Consider the following 19,831-nt stretch of genomic DNA (forward strand, 5'->3'; position numbering starts at 1 on the left):
GCCAAAACTCAGTTTTGAAACACTCTTCCTGTTTACAGTGAATCAATCCCCCAAATGCAGAGGAATTAGATTTTAATGAAAGTCTCTACTATGCAGTTCTTGCTCAATCGCATTTTGGCCAAACTAGCTTAACCCTTACGAGAACTTAGAAATCCTGACACAGTGATCGAGCTGATGGGGACCAAATTACTCTTCTTTTTTTTTTTTTTTTTGGTCTTTTTTTGCTATTTCTTGGGCTGCTCCTGCGGTATATGGAGGTTCCCAGGCCAAGGGTCGAATCGGAGCTGTAGCCACCAGCCTACACCAGAGCCACAGCCCCGCGGGATCCGAGCCACGTCTGCAACCTACACCACAGCTCACGGCAATGCCGGATCCTTAACCCACTGAGCAAGGGCAGGGATCGAACCCGCAACCTCATGGTTCCTAGTCGGATTCGTTAACCACTGCGCCACGACAGGAACTCCAAATTACTCTTCTTAAGATACAGTCGGGGAGTTTGAGCTGTGACACAGTGGGTTAAGAATCCAACTACGTGGCTTGGGTTGACGTGGAGGCGCGAGTTTGACCCCAGCTCCTCGCAGTAGATTAAAAAGATTCTGGCATTGCCACATCTACAGCGTATCAGATTCCATCACAAGCCCAGAAACTTCCATATGCTGTGGGTGCAGCCATAAAAATAATAATAATAATAAAAAAAAGATAGAATCGGCATCAGTTTCCATTTCATAATCATATTTTGCGGACACTAACGGGTTTCACTGTTTATCTCTTTTACACTTGGGGCAGTGGTTCTCTGTGCATAGTCCCCAGCACAGCAGCTGCAGCATCACCTGATGAAAATTCCTGGGCCCCACTGGAGACCTACTAAATCAGAAACCCTAGTGGGGGAACGATCTTAAACAAAGTTTAAGACTTAAACTTCAACTTTTTTGGAGTTCCCATCTTGGCTCAGCGGAAACGAATCTGACTAGCATCCATGAGGACGCAGGTTCGATCCCTGGCCTTGCTCAGTGGGTTAAGGATCCAGCGTTGCCGTGAGCTGTGGTGTAGGCCAGCAGCTACAGCTCCGATTCTACCCCAGCCTGGAAACCTCCATATGCCGAGGGTGTGGCCCTAAAAGACAAAAACAAAAAAACAAAACAAACCAAAAAAACCTTTAACTTTTAGCATTTTGAAGTTTAAAACTTAACCCATGATTCTGATGCATGCTACAGTTTGAGCACCACTGCTACAGGCCACAGAAAGCACATCGTGGGTGTCAGGTAAATGTCCCCTGGGTGCCACCAGGATGGAGGTTCTAAGGATATCTCAAACACACATTCCTCCCCCACCCACCCATGTCCATCACCCTCCTTGCAAATGGCAGAAGCTCAGACTTTCTCCTTTCTTAGGTGTCCTTGGAAGTCTCAAAAGTGGGGAGTCTCTCACGGGCCACCCACATCTGCTCCAGCTTTGGTCTCACCTCTCTCAAGGATGACGGAAGGTTCATGGTCCCCTGACACCCTGCACTGACCTGATGCTACCTGAACACTGAGCACATGGGTCCTCCCCTCTGAGCTCCACCCATGGGCCACTATCACACTACACCCTGAGTCCTGATGCCCTGAGACACGGCCGCCCCCTCCCTCCTTCAAGCACACCCCTGCCCTTCTCTCCATCCCATCTCTCCCGGAGCCCTGATGCTGTCTATGAGCTGTAGGAAACATCCAGAGCCCCCCAGGCCTCCCTCTTCAGTGGGGGCGCCCATCTAGCTTCCCTGGGCTGAAACCTATAAGCCTGGTGGTCCCAGAAGCAACAAGGGCCAGCTGGGGTGGGGGTAGGGGTGGGGTGTTAAGAGTTAAGAATTTTTTTTTTTAACCAGAATTTACAAAGGCTGGGGATTCCTCTGAGAGAGAAAAGGAGAGCCAAGTTTTCTCCACCACTATGCAGGTCAGAGAAATGGGAGGAAGAGCCTGTCCTGGGAACTGGCTGAAGCAGCATCTTTAGGGTCCATGGAAGTCAGCACTGGGGGTGGAGGCATGAATGGGTGTTGGTAGGAGAGACAGAGAGAGGATTTCCAGTCTTAGCTCAGCAGGTTAAGAACCCAACTGGTATGCAGGAGAATGCGGGTTCGATCCCTGGCCTCGCTCAGTCAGGTAAGGATCCGGTGTGGCCATGGAGCTGTGGTTTAGGTCCCAGTTGCGGCTCGGATCCCATGTTGCCATGGCTGTGGCATAGGCCAGCAGCCATGGCTCTGATTTGACCCCTAGCCTGGGAACTTCCATATGCCATGGGTGTGGCCCTAAAAAGAAAAAAGAGAGAGAGAGAGAGAGACAGAAAAACAGAGACAGCAGTCAAAGCAAATGCCCCATGTAACTGGCAGGCAGATAAGTTACCGGGGCGGGGCGGGAGGGAGTGGGATGGACTGGGAGTCTGGGGTTAATAGATGCAAACTATTGCCTTTGGAATGGATAAGCAATGAGATCGTGCTGTATAGCTCTGGGAACTATATCTAATCACTCATGATGGAGCATGATGGAGGATAATGCAAGAAAAAGAATATATATATATGTATGTGTGACGGGGTCACTTTGCTGTACAGTAGAAAATGGACAGAACACTGTAAACCAGCTGTAATGGAAAAATATAAAAATCATTTAAAAAAAAGTTACCCGCTGGTCTCCAGTTTCAGATAGTCACTTACACAGAAGCATGAAAGCGGCTGGGGTGTATGACACAAGGACCATGACAAGGAGATGTCACAAAGATCCCTCGAAATACTCTAAATCGTGGACAAAGACAAAAACCAGGTAAGGAGTTCCCAAAATGAGGGTGTTCTGGACACTCGGGGTGGGGCTGTCCTGCAGTCTGGGGACTATTTCACACCTCTCTCTACCCCTGCATTGTCAGGGGTGGCTCCCAGTCGGAAAAGCTCCCCCCAACCCATAATTCCAAATTCCAAAAAAGGAGGAAAACAGCATCCATCCCACCAAAAATGAAACTCCTGAAATAACCCAAGAGCTAAGAAGAGAGGAAGAAGGAGGAGCTATGGGGAGAATTTAAAATAATAATAAAAAGCAGCAAATATGAAAAAAAACAGAGTTTTGTTTTTTTTTCTTTTTAATTTTTATGGCCACACACCTGTGGCATATGGAAGTTCCCGGGCTAGGGGTTGAATCAGAGCTGCAACACCAGACTCTTAACCCACTAAGAAAAGCCAGGGATTGAACCCACACTCTCACTCACAATGTTAGGTTCTTTTTTTTTTTGTCTTTTTTTGCTATGTCTTGGGCCGCTCCCGCAGCATATGGAGGTTCCCAGGCTAGGGGTCCAATCGCAGCTGTAGCCGCCGGCCTACACCACAGCCACAGCAACACCAAATCCTTAACCCACTGAGCAAGGGCAGGGATCGAACCCACAACCTCATGGTTCCTAGTCGGATTCGTTAACCACTGTGCCACAACGGGAATGCCACGATGTTAGGTTCTTAACCAACTAAGCCACAATGGGAACTCCTAGAAATTTTAAATAAAGGAGGACTCCCTAAATTTCTCTGTCTAAATAAATGCAAAGATCAGCAAACCTGCTGTAAGAAGACAGGGAGGAAATAAAAATAGTTCAAGTTTGGGGACCCCTTGGTTCCCTCAACTCTGCCCTCTAGATCACAAAAGCAGCCGCTGAAATAAATGAATGGGTGTGGCCATGTTCCAATGAACTTCATTTACAAAAACAGGTTGACGGGGCCGATTCGGGCTGCAGCTTATGGTTTACCAATTCCTGGGCATCAAGTGCATGTATGTATGAAATGCAGAATGGGGCAGCTTTGAAAGCGAGTCTCATCTGCTCTTTACAAGAAACAAGATGTTGATGTTCCCATCATGGCTCAGCAGAAACGAGCCCAACTAGCATCCAGGAGGATGCAGGTTCGATCCCTGGCCTTGCTCAGTGGGTTAAGGATTCAGCGTTGCCGTGAGCTATGGTGTAGGTCGCAGAAGAGGCTCGGATCCCGTGTGGCTGTGGCTGTGGCTGTGGCGTAGGCTGGCAGCTGTGGCTCCGCTTCAACCCCTAGCCTGGGAACTTCCATATGCTGCAGGGGCGGCCCTGAAAAAAAAGCCAATAAATAAAAAGGAAACAAGATGCTAATCATATCACGCTATTTATTCCTCAGATACTCCTGTGTCTGGATGGGACGATCTTCCCTCATACACTGACCTGTGTCACGCGTTTGCACATCTCACTGTAGACTACATCATTCTCCCTCCCATCACGCCCCCCGTCTTTGGACCCCCTGAAAAGGGGGGATTATAAAACAGATTCTCATCTGCCTCTTCAAAATACTCAGATGAAATGTACTGTCTAGAGCTGGCCGGTCCCCTCACCACATATGCTTATACTCGACAGCAGGTCCGGACCTCAGTTTCAGGGAAGGCGCAGGCAAAGAACGTGCAAACAGACAAACCAGGCACCACCTCCCTCCCAGAGGGTTCCTGCCTCTAAATGAGATGGGGACTGAATCCCAAAGTCATGAGCGTGACTGGACCGGCCCCCCAGCAACACCAGCTGGGGTTACGTCACCTGCCCCCAGGTCAACATCTGGAACTCTGCAGAGCGACCCTGGTAGATGGATGGGAGCGGTGCTCAGGGAGCGTTCCTCCAAGTTCAAGGCGACTGCAAACAGGACACTGCGCAGAAGGCAGGGGCCTCAAAGAAGAGTAACGATTTGGCTCCTCACCTCTGCACTTCATCCCCCATCAGCCACCTCTCCAGAGCAAAGCTCCCAGGAGCCCAGGGAGCTGGCCCCTCGGAACACATAAGAGAGAAAATTCCAGAACGGCAGAGGAGAAAAATTTCGACAGGGCTCGAAAAGGGTCAGGATTCATTTGCTTTGTCAGATCAGGACACACGATTCAAGAATCCCAACGCACGGGCGGCTTCCCTCATATGGATTTCCTTAACGGCCAGGGGAGCAGTTGGGTGTCCATAAGCAAAGCATAAATCTGCCCCATATGGACCCATGTTGGGCTCAGATGGTTTTCATCAGACTTGAAAGAGGAGCTGCCCTTTTTCTTCTCCAGTCTCACAGGGACGCCTCCCACAGGACATGAAAAGCTCTCAGAATGAATCAGCTACAAACGGGAAACGCTTCCTAACAGGACCAATTAGGGAGAGATGGAGGCGTTCGGGGGGGAAGACAGCTCTTCGGATGTGTCCAGAGCGCAATCAATAAAAGCCTCCCAGGTCAGCTGAGGCCCCTCCACCGCCTCCTCCCTGTCTCACGTCCAACTTGATGACTTCCAGAACTAGGATATAAAAAGTCTCCGCAGCAGGAAGGGATACCAACCAGAACAATGGGAGCCTCTGAAAGACAGGTGTCTGCGCAGTTGGACCTGGACCACAGAAACGAGAAATTCTCTCTTCTGTTGCCACCGGTGCAGATGGATGGGATCTGAAGATCACTTCCTCAGCAGGCAAAAATCCAGGGAAGAGGAACTGGGAAAGGTCACGTCCAAACCCATCTATCAACCCAAGCTAACAGAGTCCCGGAACGCGCAGGCGGCCACACACTCCCCCACACACACAAGAGGAGGGGAAAGCTCACCCAGACTTGAAAGAGCCAACTTCTCCAAGGAACCTTCTGGCAAGGGGCCCCGAGAAAGCCCTACAGGGAGAGCTGGTCAGATGGGTCCGGGAAGGCAGGAAGCCACGAGAAAAGGTACACATATGAAAAAGGAACACAGCATGTTCTCTGTGACTCTTACAAAAATGAGCGACCTCTTCCACCTGAAAAACTAAAACTCCCGGGAAATTGCCACGACACACATTGGAGAACCTCAGTTTTAGAGGGTGTTTTAAAGGAAGACCCCCATTCCATCGAAGAGAGAATCCCATTCCATCTAAGACACTTTCATCATGGGCTTAACACAAGGCTGGGAGTTTTGAGCAAGTGAACTAGAATTAATAGTAATAGTACAGTACTGATTATTTTATGAACGACATCAGTAAAAACATTCATGGCTCTCACTGAAGCATGCGTTCCTCCCAGTGATGAAAACTAAGTCACCAGGAGTTCCCGCTGTGGCTCAGCGGGTTAAGGACGCGAGGTTGTCTCTATGAGGTTGCAGGTTCGAGCCCTGTCCTCACTTAGAGGGTGGAGGAGCCAGCATTGCCATAAGCCATGGCGCAGGTTGCAGCTGCAGCTCCAATTCCAGCCCTGGCCCGGGAACTCCCATATGCTGCAGGTGTGGCCATTAAAAAAAAAAAAAAAAAAACACTAAGTCACTATTAAGCAAGTTGTTGAGTTCTTTAACAAATAGCTTTCTTCCATCACAGCCATTGGAGAGATTCTCAGAGTCCACACACCCAAGTGTAAAAACTAGAGGTGCGTGCCCCTTCTCTCCCTCCTGTTTCTAATCCAGGAATCAGGGACGCAGGTGATTGATCCATTACCGATGCTGGAAACCAACTCAGCTAAAACGCACCACTTTGCCTGCTTCCAGGTGGGTTTTCTGGGAATCAAGACTTTCCTCTTCTCCATCACATGAAGGTGGGATCGCCATTGCCTCTTCTGGATGTAACCTTGTCAGCGTCTTCTCCCTTTCTGTCACATTGCGTCCCTTGCAAGGACTGCATTCTACTCACTAGGGAAGGGAATTTGGTCTTGACTGATTTGGAGAGAACACTGGCCTTAGTGATCGCACAGGATGCTCTCTTCACATTGTCTCTTTCACCCATCTCTTCTGCATCTGGCTCTCAGCCACCACCCAGGTCACCTGGCTCCCAACAGGCCTCCATGCCATCAAGATTTCCATCAGCCCTCCTGACGCCCCCTAAGGGATTTCTCGAAAAGACAGATGGCAGGTGTCACCCTCCCTTCCTAAAAGACTCTCTGTGGGTTTTTTTATTTCCTGCTAGTACAATTCACCCTCCTAAGCACTGCCTTTAAAAAAGGCCTCTGCAACATGACAACCCCCCCCCAAAACTTCCCTTTTCCCTTCTGCATAATCCCTCACACACCCTACCCCCCAACCCAAGGACAAGTCCTGCCCTTCCATCAGGCCCCGCAGCTTCACACTGCACCTCGGCCCTGGTGCTGCTCCCCTAGCCCTGCCCACCTTCCCCTCCCGATTCCCTGCCATGCTTGCTCATCTTCTCCTCACCCTGCAGCATCCGCCTCAAGGGCTGTGCATCCCCACAAAGGATCTTCAGTCCCTGGACAAAACGGGTGCCCTGCTCAGGGCTTCTGCCCCGCTTTGCTCACACTCTGCCACAGACCAAGGCTTGTGTTAGAAGGACGGGTCATCGTGTTTATCTTCTCCAGAGAATTCCAAACTCCTTGCCATTCCCAGGGACCCCGGCACCAACGCTTCCTACACAGTCAGCAATCAATGGACAAAGACTAAAGTCGGAAACGAGGGAATGCACTTCAAACACTGGGGAAGCATAGGGCGTCTACACGCACCCTCGGCTCCACCTTGAACGTGATCAGACCCGCTGCAAAGAGCTGCGTGGAGCACAGGAAGGACATTCGTGGCTAGCAGCCTGCCCCCGGGATCCATAAGGAGATGTTCTCATTCTATCGGAAACCTGGCTTCCTGAACCAAGGAGAACTAACCCTCTGTTAGTTTGGAAAGAACAGATATTTCCCATAAAGTGAGGCTAAACTTAGTGACTTATGTGGTCCACGTCTCATCACCATCCATCACTAATTAGTTAAATTCTACAAGCTGACTTGATAGCCGGAGACGGTCTCCGGGCTGGAACTTCAGGGATCTTCTGACGCTACTGGATCTTGGAGAGCTATTTGGGGACAGCTGGTAGTGGCCTGGGAAGTGAATCAAATTAACACTTAAAATGACCCCAGCAAAGCCCCTGATCTGGAGCTGAGTTGCCACAAGTCATGGGAACGAAACTCAGGGTCTCTAATTGGGATTCTGCGGTAATATGCAAGGTGTCCTCCTGCCACCAAGGAGGCAGAGAACAGGGACATCCATTCCAGAACCTCCTCGGATTGGTCATAGCCACAGTCCCTCGGGTGCTGCAGGGGGTCTCAGCCACGTTCTACCTACAGAGGCAAGGATGCGGAGGGCACATCCACGGTGGTTTTCAACAGGCTGACCTGGGATGACAGTCTTGCTGAAAAAGACAGAACCCACCCCTGAAGGGGTGGAGGGCACCCCCCGTGGTCATCAGGGGAAGAGGTTCCAGGCATAGAGGATGTCCAGGACGAGGGCTTTGAGGCAGGAACTCGCCTGGCACGTCTGAGCCATAGCTGTCGTGGAATAAGGGGAGAGCAGAAGAGGGGATAGGTGGCTCCTGATGGACCCCAAAACTACTGTGAACCCTTTGCTTTTGATGCTAGGGGTGCTGAAAAGCACAGGAAGGTTTGGGTTTTGTTTTTCTTTAATTTTTCAATAAATATTTCTTTACTATATTTCTGATTTTGTATAGCACTTTACAATTCATAAAACTTTTGTTTGTTTTTTCTTTTTTCTTTTTTTAGGGCCGCACTTGAGGCATACGGAGGTTCCCAGGCTAGGGGTTGGATCGGAGCTACAGCTGTCAGCCTACACCACCGCCACAGCAACACAGGATCCGAGCTGCATCTGCAACCTACATCATAGCTCACAGCAATGCGGGATCCTTAACCCGCTGAGTGAGGCCAGGAATCAAACCCACGTCCTCATGGATCCTAGTTGGGCTTGTTAATGCTGAGCCACCTATAAAACTTTTTGATGGAAGATAATACGATGAAGAGAATGAAAAAAAAAAAAAAACCTATCAGTTCATTTGATCCTTATACCAACACTGTTTTGAAGAAATCAGAATTATATCACATCTGCCAATTTTAACAGATAAGAAAACTCCGAGATGCCAAATGACATCTTTAAATTCACAAGCTCTCCTTCTAAACGGCAGCTCTAGACCTCAAATCGAGGGATTCAAACCTTTAGAATATAAGTCTTCGCCTCTTCATGCTATACATCATTTCATCAAGCTACTTATAGTTACATTTAAATGTGATATTAATCACGCGGAAATTTCTGAACCATAACTCCATTAAAGAAATATTGTTCCCCATCAAAAAATGGGCAGAAGATCTAAACAGACAATTCTCCAAAGAAGATATACAGGTGGCCAAAAAACACATGAAAAGATGTTCAACATCACTCATTATTAGAGAGATGCAAATCAAAACCACGATGAGGTACCACCTTACACCAGCCCGAATGGCCATCATCTAAATGTCTACAAACAATAAATGCTGGAGAGGATGTGGAGAAAAGGGAACCCTATTACACTGTTGGTGGGAATGTAAATTGGGGCAACCACTGGGGAAAACAGTATGGAGATGCCTCAGAAAACTGAAAATAGAACTACCATTTGATCCAGCAATCCCACTCCTGGGCATCTACCCAGAGAAAACCACGACTCGCAAAGACACACGTACTCCGATGTTCATTGCAGCACTCTATGCAATAGCCAAGACATGGAAACAACCTAAATGCCCATCGGCAGAGGAGTGGATCAAGAAGATGTGGTACATATACACAATGGAATATTACTCAGCCATTAAAAGGAACAAAATAACAGCATTTGCAGCAGCATGGATGGACCTAGAAATTATCATGCTAAGTGAAGTCAGCCAAACGGTGAGACACCAACATCAAATGCTCTCACTGACATGTGGAATCTGGAAAAAGGACAGAATGAACTTCTTTGCAGAACAGATACTGACTCACAGACTTTGAAAAACGTATGGTTTCCAAAGGAGACAGTTCGGGGGGTGGGGGGATGTGCTAGGGTTGTGGGATGGAAATCCTATAAAATTGGATTGTGTTGATCATTGTACAACTATAAATGTAATAAATTCATTGAGTAATTTAAAAAAATTAAAATAAAGTAAGATAAAAAAAAAAAAACAGCTATGTTGTTAGCTAGGAAAAAAGAAAGAAAGAAAGAAATATTTTTCACCAAACACCTAGGAAAAAAAAGCACAGGAAGGTTTTGAGCACAGCAACACTGTCTGACCTAAAAGGTGCCCTCGGGCTACTATTTGAAGACAGATGGTGGGGAGGTCAAGACAAGAGCAGGGGCGGCTCATTCTGGAAAAGGCTCTGCAGCATCCAGACATGGACCACACAGCCGCCATCCTGAGTTGGAGTTTAGGCACCAGCTACCAGTGGATTTAAGAACACCCAGGGGTGTCCCACCCACTGACCCCAGCAGCTCCAGGCAGGAGCCCAGCAGCAGCCCTGGTGCGGGAGGGCGTGTGGATGAAAGGTGAGGCCTGCAGCCCTTCGGGGCATCTCCATGGCAGCTCTTCACAGCAAGGAAAGCAATGAACTCAGTCCAGCTTTAAACACGGGGACTTAGAGAGGTCACCCAAATGAAAAGAAAACCGACACTGACCTGCTCGTGGGCGCTTCACCCTGGAAACATGGAGAACACACACACACCGCCAGAGAAGAAAGGCAGCCGGCCAACCCCGACAGCTCGGGACTCTGCAGACAACCTGGTCTCAAAGAGCAGCCCTTTGCAGCCAGCTGTTTGGTGAGGCCTCTTAAAACAGGCCCTTCTTTGCCTGCAGTGGAACAAAAGAAAGGGAAGCCAAGGTTACACACTCTGGTGGCTTTGAAGCCCAGCCATGTCCCAGGCCTTGCGGCCCCTCCACGGAGTCACTGCAGAAGGTGCAAACAAACTGCGCTCTGCCCCCGCCCCAAGTCACCCCCAGACATAGCTCAGCACAGCAGATCCAGCCAGGAGCTCCTGCCCTGGAACCAGCTCAGCCCTGACCACATCTGAGGCCTCAAGCAAGTCACTGCACGCCTCTAGCCTCCTCCGTCCTCCTTCTAGACAATGAGGATTAAGTGAGATCACTCATGAATGCATCCCCTACCTGGATGGCCCTCGATAATGGGGAATTAGTCTCAGGGTCATGACTGTTCATGCTCTTAACCAGTCCATAAATGCATGAGAATTTTTTTGGCCATGCCCATGGCATGTGAAAGATCCCCAGCCAGGAATCAAACCCACACCCACCCAAGCCTTCCAGGGACAATGTCAGATCCTTAACCACTAGGTCACAAGGGAACTCTGAGAAATTGACTGGTTGGAAGCAATGCAAAACCGTGAAAAGACTCACTGGTACCAATAAGCAAGCGATGCATCATCATTAAATAACAGAATGATAAAAACCAGGTGGTGACATATCTTGTGTGTGTGTATCTATATATATATACACTTTTTTGGGTTTTTTGCTTTGTTTTGTTTTTTGCTTTTTGGGGCCACACCTGAAGCATATGGAAGTTCCCAGGCTAGGGGGTCTACTCGGAGCTGTTGCTGCCGGCCTACGCCACAGCCACAGCAACACGGGACTCGAGCCATGTCTGTGACCTACACCACAGCTCACGGCAACACCAGATCCTTAACCCACTGCTCAAGGCCAGGGATCAAACCCGCAAGCTCATGGATCCTAGCCGGGTTCCTTAACCCCTGAGCCACGAAGGGAACTCCCGACATATCTTGTATATTGATGGGCCACTTTAAACATGTATTCAAAGAAAACACGCACCTCGACCTAAATGCTACCTTGCCCTATCTCTTGACCCTTTGTGAACAGATAAACCTCATCAGTACTTGCAAAGTGGGTTCAGGATCCAGCATTGCCACGAGCTATGGTGTAGGTTGCAGATACAATTCAGATCCCGAGTTGCTGTGACTGTGGTGTAGGCTGGAGTCTGCGGCTCTGATTCAACCCCTAGCCTGAGAACTTCCATATGCCTCAGGTACAGCCCTAAAAAGGACCCAAAAAAAAAAAAAAATAATTAGTTTGGGTCCAGACAAACTTCATACCCTGAAGGTGCTGGCAGTATTCAGCTCCTTCCTGGCTGTCTGCCAACTTCTTAAGTTTCTACGGCCCAGGGACTCTGAAAGAACAGCCTCCTCATTTCATGCTTTTAAAAGTTCTGATGCCTTCAGCACTGACACTTAAAGGAGACAGCTCCCTCCAAATGATTCTGGTGCCCTCTAGAAAAGCCTCGAGGCCACATACCACCTGCACGCCCACTCATGGTGAGTCATAGGACAGGAAAGCAGTGACTGCCCCAAATGCAGGTGAGGGTCCTCGGAATTAGAGGCTGAAAACCTGAGGCATGTAGAGTAAAGCTTCTAACCTTTGCTTTAGGATACTTCACAACCTAGAAGCAACCTTCCTTGCCTGTAGCTGGTCCCCAGATCGTGGCCACAACAGACTCCTTGATGCCCCGACCCCCAATGAACACTCTAAATATCTTTACACTTTTCCCCGTGACCTCTGCTCAGTCCTGCCAGGTGCATGGTGGCTTCCTAAGATATTTTACTCATCTGTCAAAATCTCAATCCAGCATCATCAGTGCTTGCTCAAAATGCCTCTTTTTTTTTTTTTCCTTTTTGTCTTTTCAGGGCCATACCCACGGCATATGGAAGTTTCCAGGCTAGGGGTCAAATTGGAGCTGTAGCTGCCAGCCTGTACCACAGCCACAGCAACTTGGGATCCAAGCCACGACTGCAACCTACACCATAGCTCACGGCAATGCCAGATCCTTAACCCACTAAGCGAGGCCAAGGATCGAACCAGAGTCGTCATGGATCCTAGTCGGATTCGTTTCTGCTGCATCACAACGGGAACTCAAAATGCCTTTGAATCCTTCTACGAGATCCACCCAGGCTCCAGCACCCAGGGTCCAGACTCTGGACCATCCCTCAGCAAGGACAGCTGTCTGCCCTGGGACAGAGTCAGCTCCTCAAGGACACAAACGCAGTCTCCCTTTGCACCACGTCATCGTTGCCCAGAGAGTCATTTCATAGATACTGGAGGGAGGTCCCAGTGTGAGACCTGTGGGTGGCGACCACCCAGAAGACGTGGCATTAAGGGAGAGCAGCCTCCACTCACCCTCTGCCCAGTATACGCTTTCAAACTACTTCAAGTTTCTCCACTGCAGAAATTAGCACTTAATATCTATGTAGAAATGCACTTAAAGTCCATCTTCCCCAGAAGACAGACAGCTCTTCAGAGCCAGGGGTTATATACCTAACATTTACTGCTATTACCACTCAGCCCCAGCCTCACAGCCGGCTTTTGACATTAGGAGCAATCAGATTGTGATAACACCTCTCACATGGGATCAGCTGACGCCTTAAAAAGTTATATTGGAGTTCCCATTGTGGCGCAGGGGTTAACAAATCTGACTAGGAACCTTGAGGTTGTGGGTTCGATCCCTGGCCTTGCTCCGTGGATTAAGGATCTGGCGTGGCCATGAGTTGTGGCGTAGGTTGCAGACGCGGCTCGGATCCCGAGCTGCTGCGGCTCTGGCGTAGGCCGGAAACAACAGCTGTGATGAGACCCCCTAGCCTGCGAACCTCGATATGCCGCAGGAGCGGCCCCAAGAAAAGGCAAAAAAAGACCAAAAAAAAATTATATTGGAGTTCCCGTGGTGGCTCAGTGAAAATGAATCTGACTAGTACCCATGAGGATGCAGATTCGATCCCCGGCTCGCTCAGTGGGTTAAGGATCTGGCATTGCTGTCAGCTGTGGTGGCTGATGCAACTCGGATCCCACGTTGCTGTGGCTGTGGTGTAGGCCAGTGGCTACAGCTCCACTTCGACCCCTAGCCTGGGAACCTCCATATGCCACAAGTGCGGCCCAAAAAAAAGCCCCCCCCACCCAAGTCATACATGAGCCTTGCAAACTTTTTTTTTTTGGTAACTTTTTTTTGCCACCCTATGGTATATGGTAGTTCCCCGGGCCAGGGATTGAATCCCAGCCACAGCTGTGACCCACACTGTAGCTAGATCAATGCCAGATCCTTTAACCCACTGTGCCAGGCTGGGGATGGAACCCGCAGCTTCACAGCAACCTGAGCCACTGCAGTCAGATTCTCAACCCACTGCGCCACAGCAGGAACTCCCCTTGCAAACATTTTGCGAGTGATAGAAGCAAGTTACAAAAGACCAAAAATGTGGGACATGATCACACTTATATGAAATATCCAGAATAGGCAAATCCATAGAGACAGAAAGTAGATTAGTGTCTAGGGCGGAGTGAGGGGGAGGCCTGGAGGGAAAAGGGTACTGATGCTGGTGGGCACAGAGTTTCTTCTGTGGGTGATAAAAATATTCTGCAACTGATGGTGGGGATCACTGAACAATGCTGAGAATACACTAAAAATTACTGGCTTGTAGGAGTTCCTGTCGTGGCTCAGTGGTTAACGAATCCGACTAGGAACCATGAGATTGCGGGTTCAATCCCTGGCCTTGCTCAGTGGGTTAGGGATCCCGCACTGCCGTGAGCTATGGTGTAGGTTGCAGATGCAACTCGGATCCCGCATTGCTGTGGCGCTGGTGTAGGCTGATGGCTACAGCTCTCATTAGAAACCTCCATATGCTGCGGGAACGGCCCTAGAAAAGGCAAAAAGACAAAAAATGTATATATATATATATATATATATATATATATATATATATATATATATCTGGCTTGTATTGTGGGTGCAGTGGGTTAAGGATCCAGCCTTGTAACTGCAGTGTCCCAGGTCACTGTTGTGGCATGGGTTCAATGGGAACTTCTTGGCCCATCAAAGAAAAAAACCACTGGCTTGTACACTTTAAATGGTGAACCATGTGGTACCTGAATTATGTCTCAATAAAGCTGTTCAAAAGTAAGTTGTAGCAGCTACGCTATTAAGGTCATTCAAAGATTAAGACAGCTCAAGAAGGATACTCAGGTATCATCAAGAGAAACCATGAAATCTTTAGAAGACATGTTTCTTTTAATAGCAGTAGATTTTCTTTTATTTAGTAACCTGTAATTGGAACTTTAAACTGCTTGAAAGCATCTGCATTTCTTATTTTTAAAGTACTGGGAACCGAGATGCAGAAGTTCAGTGATTTGTCTCAGGTCTCCCATCCAGTTTGCAGTAGCTTAAAGTCCAAACTCAATAACAGCAGCAGCGTTTACAATGGTCAAAAGATGGATACAACCCATGTGTCCACGGACAGGTGACTGATTAAACAAAACACACATACACACACAAGGGAATATAGTTCAGCCTGAAAAAGGAAGGAATCTCTGCCACTGGCTTCGACTTTGAGGCATGCTAAGTGAAAGAAGCCAGACACAAAAGGACAAACGCTGTATGACTCCACTTCTATGAGGGACCTAGGATAGTCAAATCCTTAGACATAGAAAGTCAAATGACGGTCACCAGGGGCTGTGGGAGCGAAGAATGGGGAATGGTTGTTTAATGGGTATAGTTTTAACTTTGCAAGATAGAAACAGTTCCTGCAAATTGATTACATAATATGAATGTACTCACTACTGAACTGTATACTTAGAAATGGTTAAAATGATGGATTTCGTGATACGTGCATTTTATCACAATTAAAAATAAAAATGTTTTAATGTTTTTAATTTAAATTTTTTTTGACCATGCCCACAGCATGTGGAAGTTCCCACGCCAGGGACTGAACTCACAGCACAGCAGTGACCCAAGCTGCCACAATGAGAACACAGAACCTTAACCCCTGTGCCACCAGGGAACTCCAAAAGTAAATTTTTTTTTTTTTTTTAAAGATCCAACCTCAAGTCTCCTAACTCTTATCCCAGCCACATTCTCCCTGTGGGCTCTCCCAAACTCAGCGAAATGCCAAGACAAAAAGGAGCAGAGGAGTTCCTGTGTGGCTCAGTGGGTTAAGGATCCCTTGCTGTCACTGCAGTGGCTCAGTTTGCTGCTGTAGCAGGGTTTGATCCTTGGCCGAGGAGCTCCCCCATGCCGTGGGTGCTCAGCCCCAGAAATAGATAAAATAAATAAGTATGTAAATAAATAAAGGAAGGAAGGAAACAGATTCAGACTCCACTGATGGAGAAATGGAGAAATTAGTCCCTTGGAATTTCCGAGGAATTTCAAGAATTTTAACAAATCGCAGGACCACTAATCAGTACACAGATCAACAAAGTAGCAGCTACTCCATAGATGTGAGTGTCCCCAGAACAGAGCCCCGCCAGAAGGTAAGTGGGTGGGTGCAAAAGGTAGCTCTCGAAGGGGGCAGAGCAGGTCAGACAACATTCTCCAGCACAGGGCTTCTCGGACCAAACAGAGCATAGACTCAACCAGGGATCTTGCGAAAATGCAGATTCTGGTTCACCTGAGTGAGGCCTGACATTCTACATCCTAACAAGCTCCCAAACATGCAGGTGCAATGCTGATCCCAGGGACCACTCTTTGCCACTTTGAGCAGCCAGGGTGGAGATGAAACTTCAGCCATGTCCCGGTCCCCAAATGGAAGCTCTCTTTGTGGGCTGGAAGCTCCCCAGAATCATCCCATTTTCAGTGGAATTAATAAGCCCACTATCACCAGCCAATACATTTCAGCTCGTTTTAGCTTGAGTTAGAAAACATACATATTCAAATTTTGTGGTTTGTGTTTATGGAATTGTTAAGGTTGATTTATATTAAAACTGGGTGAGTGGGGTTTTTTTTTCTTTTTTGTCTTTCTGACATTTCTTGGGCCACTCCCGCGGCATATGGAGGTTCCCAGGCTAGGGGTCTAATGGGAGCTATAGCTGCTGGCCTACGCCACAGCCATAGCAATGCCAGATCCAAGTCATGTCTGCAACCTACACCACAGCTCACGGCAAAACCGGATCCTTAAGCCACTGAGCGAGGCCAGGTAACGAACCCACAACCTCATGGTTCCTACTCGGATTCGTTAACCACTGTGCCACGACGGGAACTCTGGGTCAGTGGGTTGACTGCTTGATTGTAGGTGGAAGGAGGGGCCACTTGTCATCGTTTTTTTTTGTTTTGTTTTGTTTTTTTTGCTTTTTTAGAACCACACCTGTGACATATGAAAGTTCCCAAGCTAGGGGCTGAATAGGAGCTGCAGCCACTGGCCTACGCCACAGCCACAGCCACAGCCACATGGGATCTAAGCGAAGTCTGCGACCCACACCACAGCTCACAGCAAAGCCAGATCCTTAACCCACTGAGCAGGGCCAGGGATATGAGTTAGGTTCGTTAACCCCTGAGCCACAACGGGGACTCCATTCTTTAAAGGGAATATTAAATATGACTTAAGGAGTTCCCACTGTGGTGCAATAGGATCAGTGGCATCTCTGGAGTGCTGGCATTTGGGTTAAGGATCTGGTGTTGCCACAGCTGCAGCTCAGATCTGATCCCTGGCCCAGGAATGCCATGTAACGAGGGGCAGCCAAAAATAAACAAATAAATATGACTTAAAACTCAGAAGTCAGTGGAATTTGGTCTAATATCTGATTCTTAAACTTGTTCAAGTCCCTTGGTAAATCACACTGGCAAAAACCACAACAGAAAGAGAGCCAAAACGTTCTATGCTATGAAGAGTCATAGACAACATGTTTTTTTTTAATCTTGGTTTTCATGACAGTTTCTAGTGGAAATTAACAAGGAAGGAAAGTCACCTGCATAGTAAGAGAGGTTTGTAAGGGCTAGAGCCTGCAATCAACAGGACAGATATCATAGAAGAAAAGATAGCACTGAGAGAAATGAAAGTGGCATTACATTTTTAGGATTAGAGGTCACCAATTAAAAGTATTCTTACAAGAGGAGAAAAAAAAAAACAAAACACTTTTTGAAAAGAGAAAGCAAATAATTGGTTCCTTGCAATCAAAAACTACCCCAGATGCTCTATAGGAACTGCGGTGTGGCTACAGAGAAACTCTGCAACTCTGCAACAAATGAGCTTCTAACGTTCCCTGCAGTTGCTAATACCATGTCAACTAATTAGCGCCCTCATTTTATTGCTATGACAATCAGCAAGTCCCCAAAATAGGACAGGGTCGTTTACCTATTACTCACAAGATCTATTAAAAAGATTCTCTCAAGGTTCAACGTGTACAACTTCCACCTGTCTTTTCTTGATAGCAAGTCAATTTGATTAAAAAATAACAACAGCCACGTCACCTTAAAGGACAGGAATAAACGATTCAAATGAAAACCTCAAGACGTTAGAGGAGGAAGAAGACAGCACTCAGCACTGCCCACGGTGAAGTAAGAGAAGACGTTTCATACTCTGCCTTAGTGGCAATACTGGTACAATCTCGTTCGTATAAACTGGCAACATGGAAAGACTCTTTACAATGCTTAGACGCTCTGACCCAACAATTCCTCTTCTGAGGATCTATCCTAAAGAAATGATCCAAAATTGAGGAAAAGTGCCGCAGGGAAAGAAAGACATCCTCTGCAGCATTTACTGTAATAGAATAAGCATCAGAGGAGTTCCCACTGTAGCTCAGCAGGTTAAGAACCTGACATAAGGTCTGTGAGAATGCAAGGTCGATCCCTGGCCTCGCTCAGTGGGTTAAAGATCTAGCATTGCTGGAGTTCCCCTTGTGGCGCAGCGGAAATGAATCCAACCAGGAACCATGAGGTTTCGGGTTCAATCCCTGGCCTCGCTCAGTGGGTTAAGGGTCCTTAGTTGCCGTGAGCTGTGATGTAGGTCACAGATGCAGCTCAGATCTGCTGATGCTGTGATGCGGCCTCAGCTACAGTTCAGACTCAACCCCTAACCCGGGAACTTCCATGTGCGGCCATAAAAAGAAAGAATTAGAGAGAAGCACTAGGGATTTTGTACCCTGTTGTGGTCACTAAGCAGGAACTACATTTCCCAGAATCCCCTCTCCTGGGCGGTACTGGTTTAGGACCAGCCATGAGGAGCGTTTGCCCAGGATTTGACAGGTGTGGTGGGTCAGGGTGGTGAGCTGCACCTGGCACCACAGTGGGGCCCCTCCAGCTCCTAGGCCAGGCACATGAGCAGCTCCAAGCACAGGGGCAGGGCATCTTCTGCAAGTCACCCCGAGTCACCAAGGTGGGAGGTAGGGAGAGAGACCTGAGCAGGGTGTGTCCTGGCTCCTCCTGTGGCTATTCTTCCTGACCTGTCCAGCCAGAGGCAGGGACGGAGCCTTCCACAGACTCCCTCCAGCTCCCATGGGGTCTGGGTCCCATGAGAAACCCTTTTTCCACACCCCTCACCATGGCAGTTAATGGTATGTGTCTATATTACCAGCTAAGAGGTACCTAGACAGTTGGTAAAACCTATCAGGGTTTGTCTGTGAGAGTGTTTCTGGATGAGCTAAGCATTTTTTTTTTTTTTTTTTTTTTGCCTTTTTGCCTTTTTGCCTTTTCTAGGGCCGCTCCCGCGGCATATGGAGGTTCCCAGGCTAGGGGTCTAATCAGAGCTGTAGCCACCGGCCTACGCCAGAGCCACAGCAATGTGGGATCTGAGCCACATTCTGCAACCTACACCACAGCTCATGGCAATGCCGGATCCTTAACTCATTGAGCAAGGCCAGAGATCGAACCCGCAACCTCATGGTTCCTAGTCGGATTCGTTAACCACTGCGCCACGACAGGAGCTCCCCGAGATCAGCATTCGCCTCAGTAGACTGAGTGACAGATGACTGCCCTCACTCATGTGGGCATCATCCAATTCCCTGAGGGCCTGAGTAAAACAAAAATGTGGAAGAAGGGTGGAAAGTCTATCTTCTTCTGCCCTTGGACACTGGCACACCTGGTGCCCAGGTCTCAGGTTCAGGCTGAACCACACAGCTGGCTTTCCAGGTTCTCCAACCTGCAGACAGCAGGCAGATCACAGGACTTCCCAGCAATCCTAACTTCATGAACCAATTTATTATAATCTCAACGTCTCTCCCTTCTATTTCTCTCTCTTAGTTTCTGTCTCTCCATCTCTCCTCCTCCCTCTAAGAAAGAAGGAAGGAAAGAAGGAAGGAAGGAAGGAAAGGAAGAAAGAAAGAAAGAGGAAAGGAAAGAAGGAAAGA

General features: G+C 48.2%; 1 protein-coding gene across 11 annotated transcripts in view; it reads right to left on the reverse strand.

Annotated features, from left to right (window-relative positions):
* Positions 1 to 19,831, reverse strand: part of TIAM1 (TIAM Rac1 associated GEF 1) — a 461,825-nt gene that overhangs the window by 304,620 nt on the left and 137,374 nt on the right. For all 11 annotated transcript variants that reach the window (XR_014825120.1, XR_014825122.1, XR_014825121.1 and 8 more), the window contains one exon: positions 10,390 to 10,561. The gene's annotated coding sequence lies outside the window, so the exon portion shown is untranslated. The remainder of the gene's footprint in view (positions 1 to 10,389; positions 10,562 to 19,831) is intronic.

Source organism: Sus scrofa, chromosome 13, assembly GCF_054392235.1.
Source record: "Sus scrofa isolate SSC_HxYL_T2T_F1_AM1 chromosome 13, Sscrofa_HxYL_maternal_Yorkshire_Landrace_v2.0, whole genome shotgun sequence".
Classification (NCBI taxonomy): Eukaryota; Metazoa; Chordata; class Mammalia; order Artiodactyla; family Suidae; genus Sus; species Sus scrofa.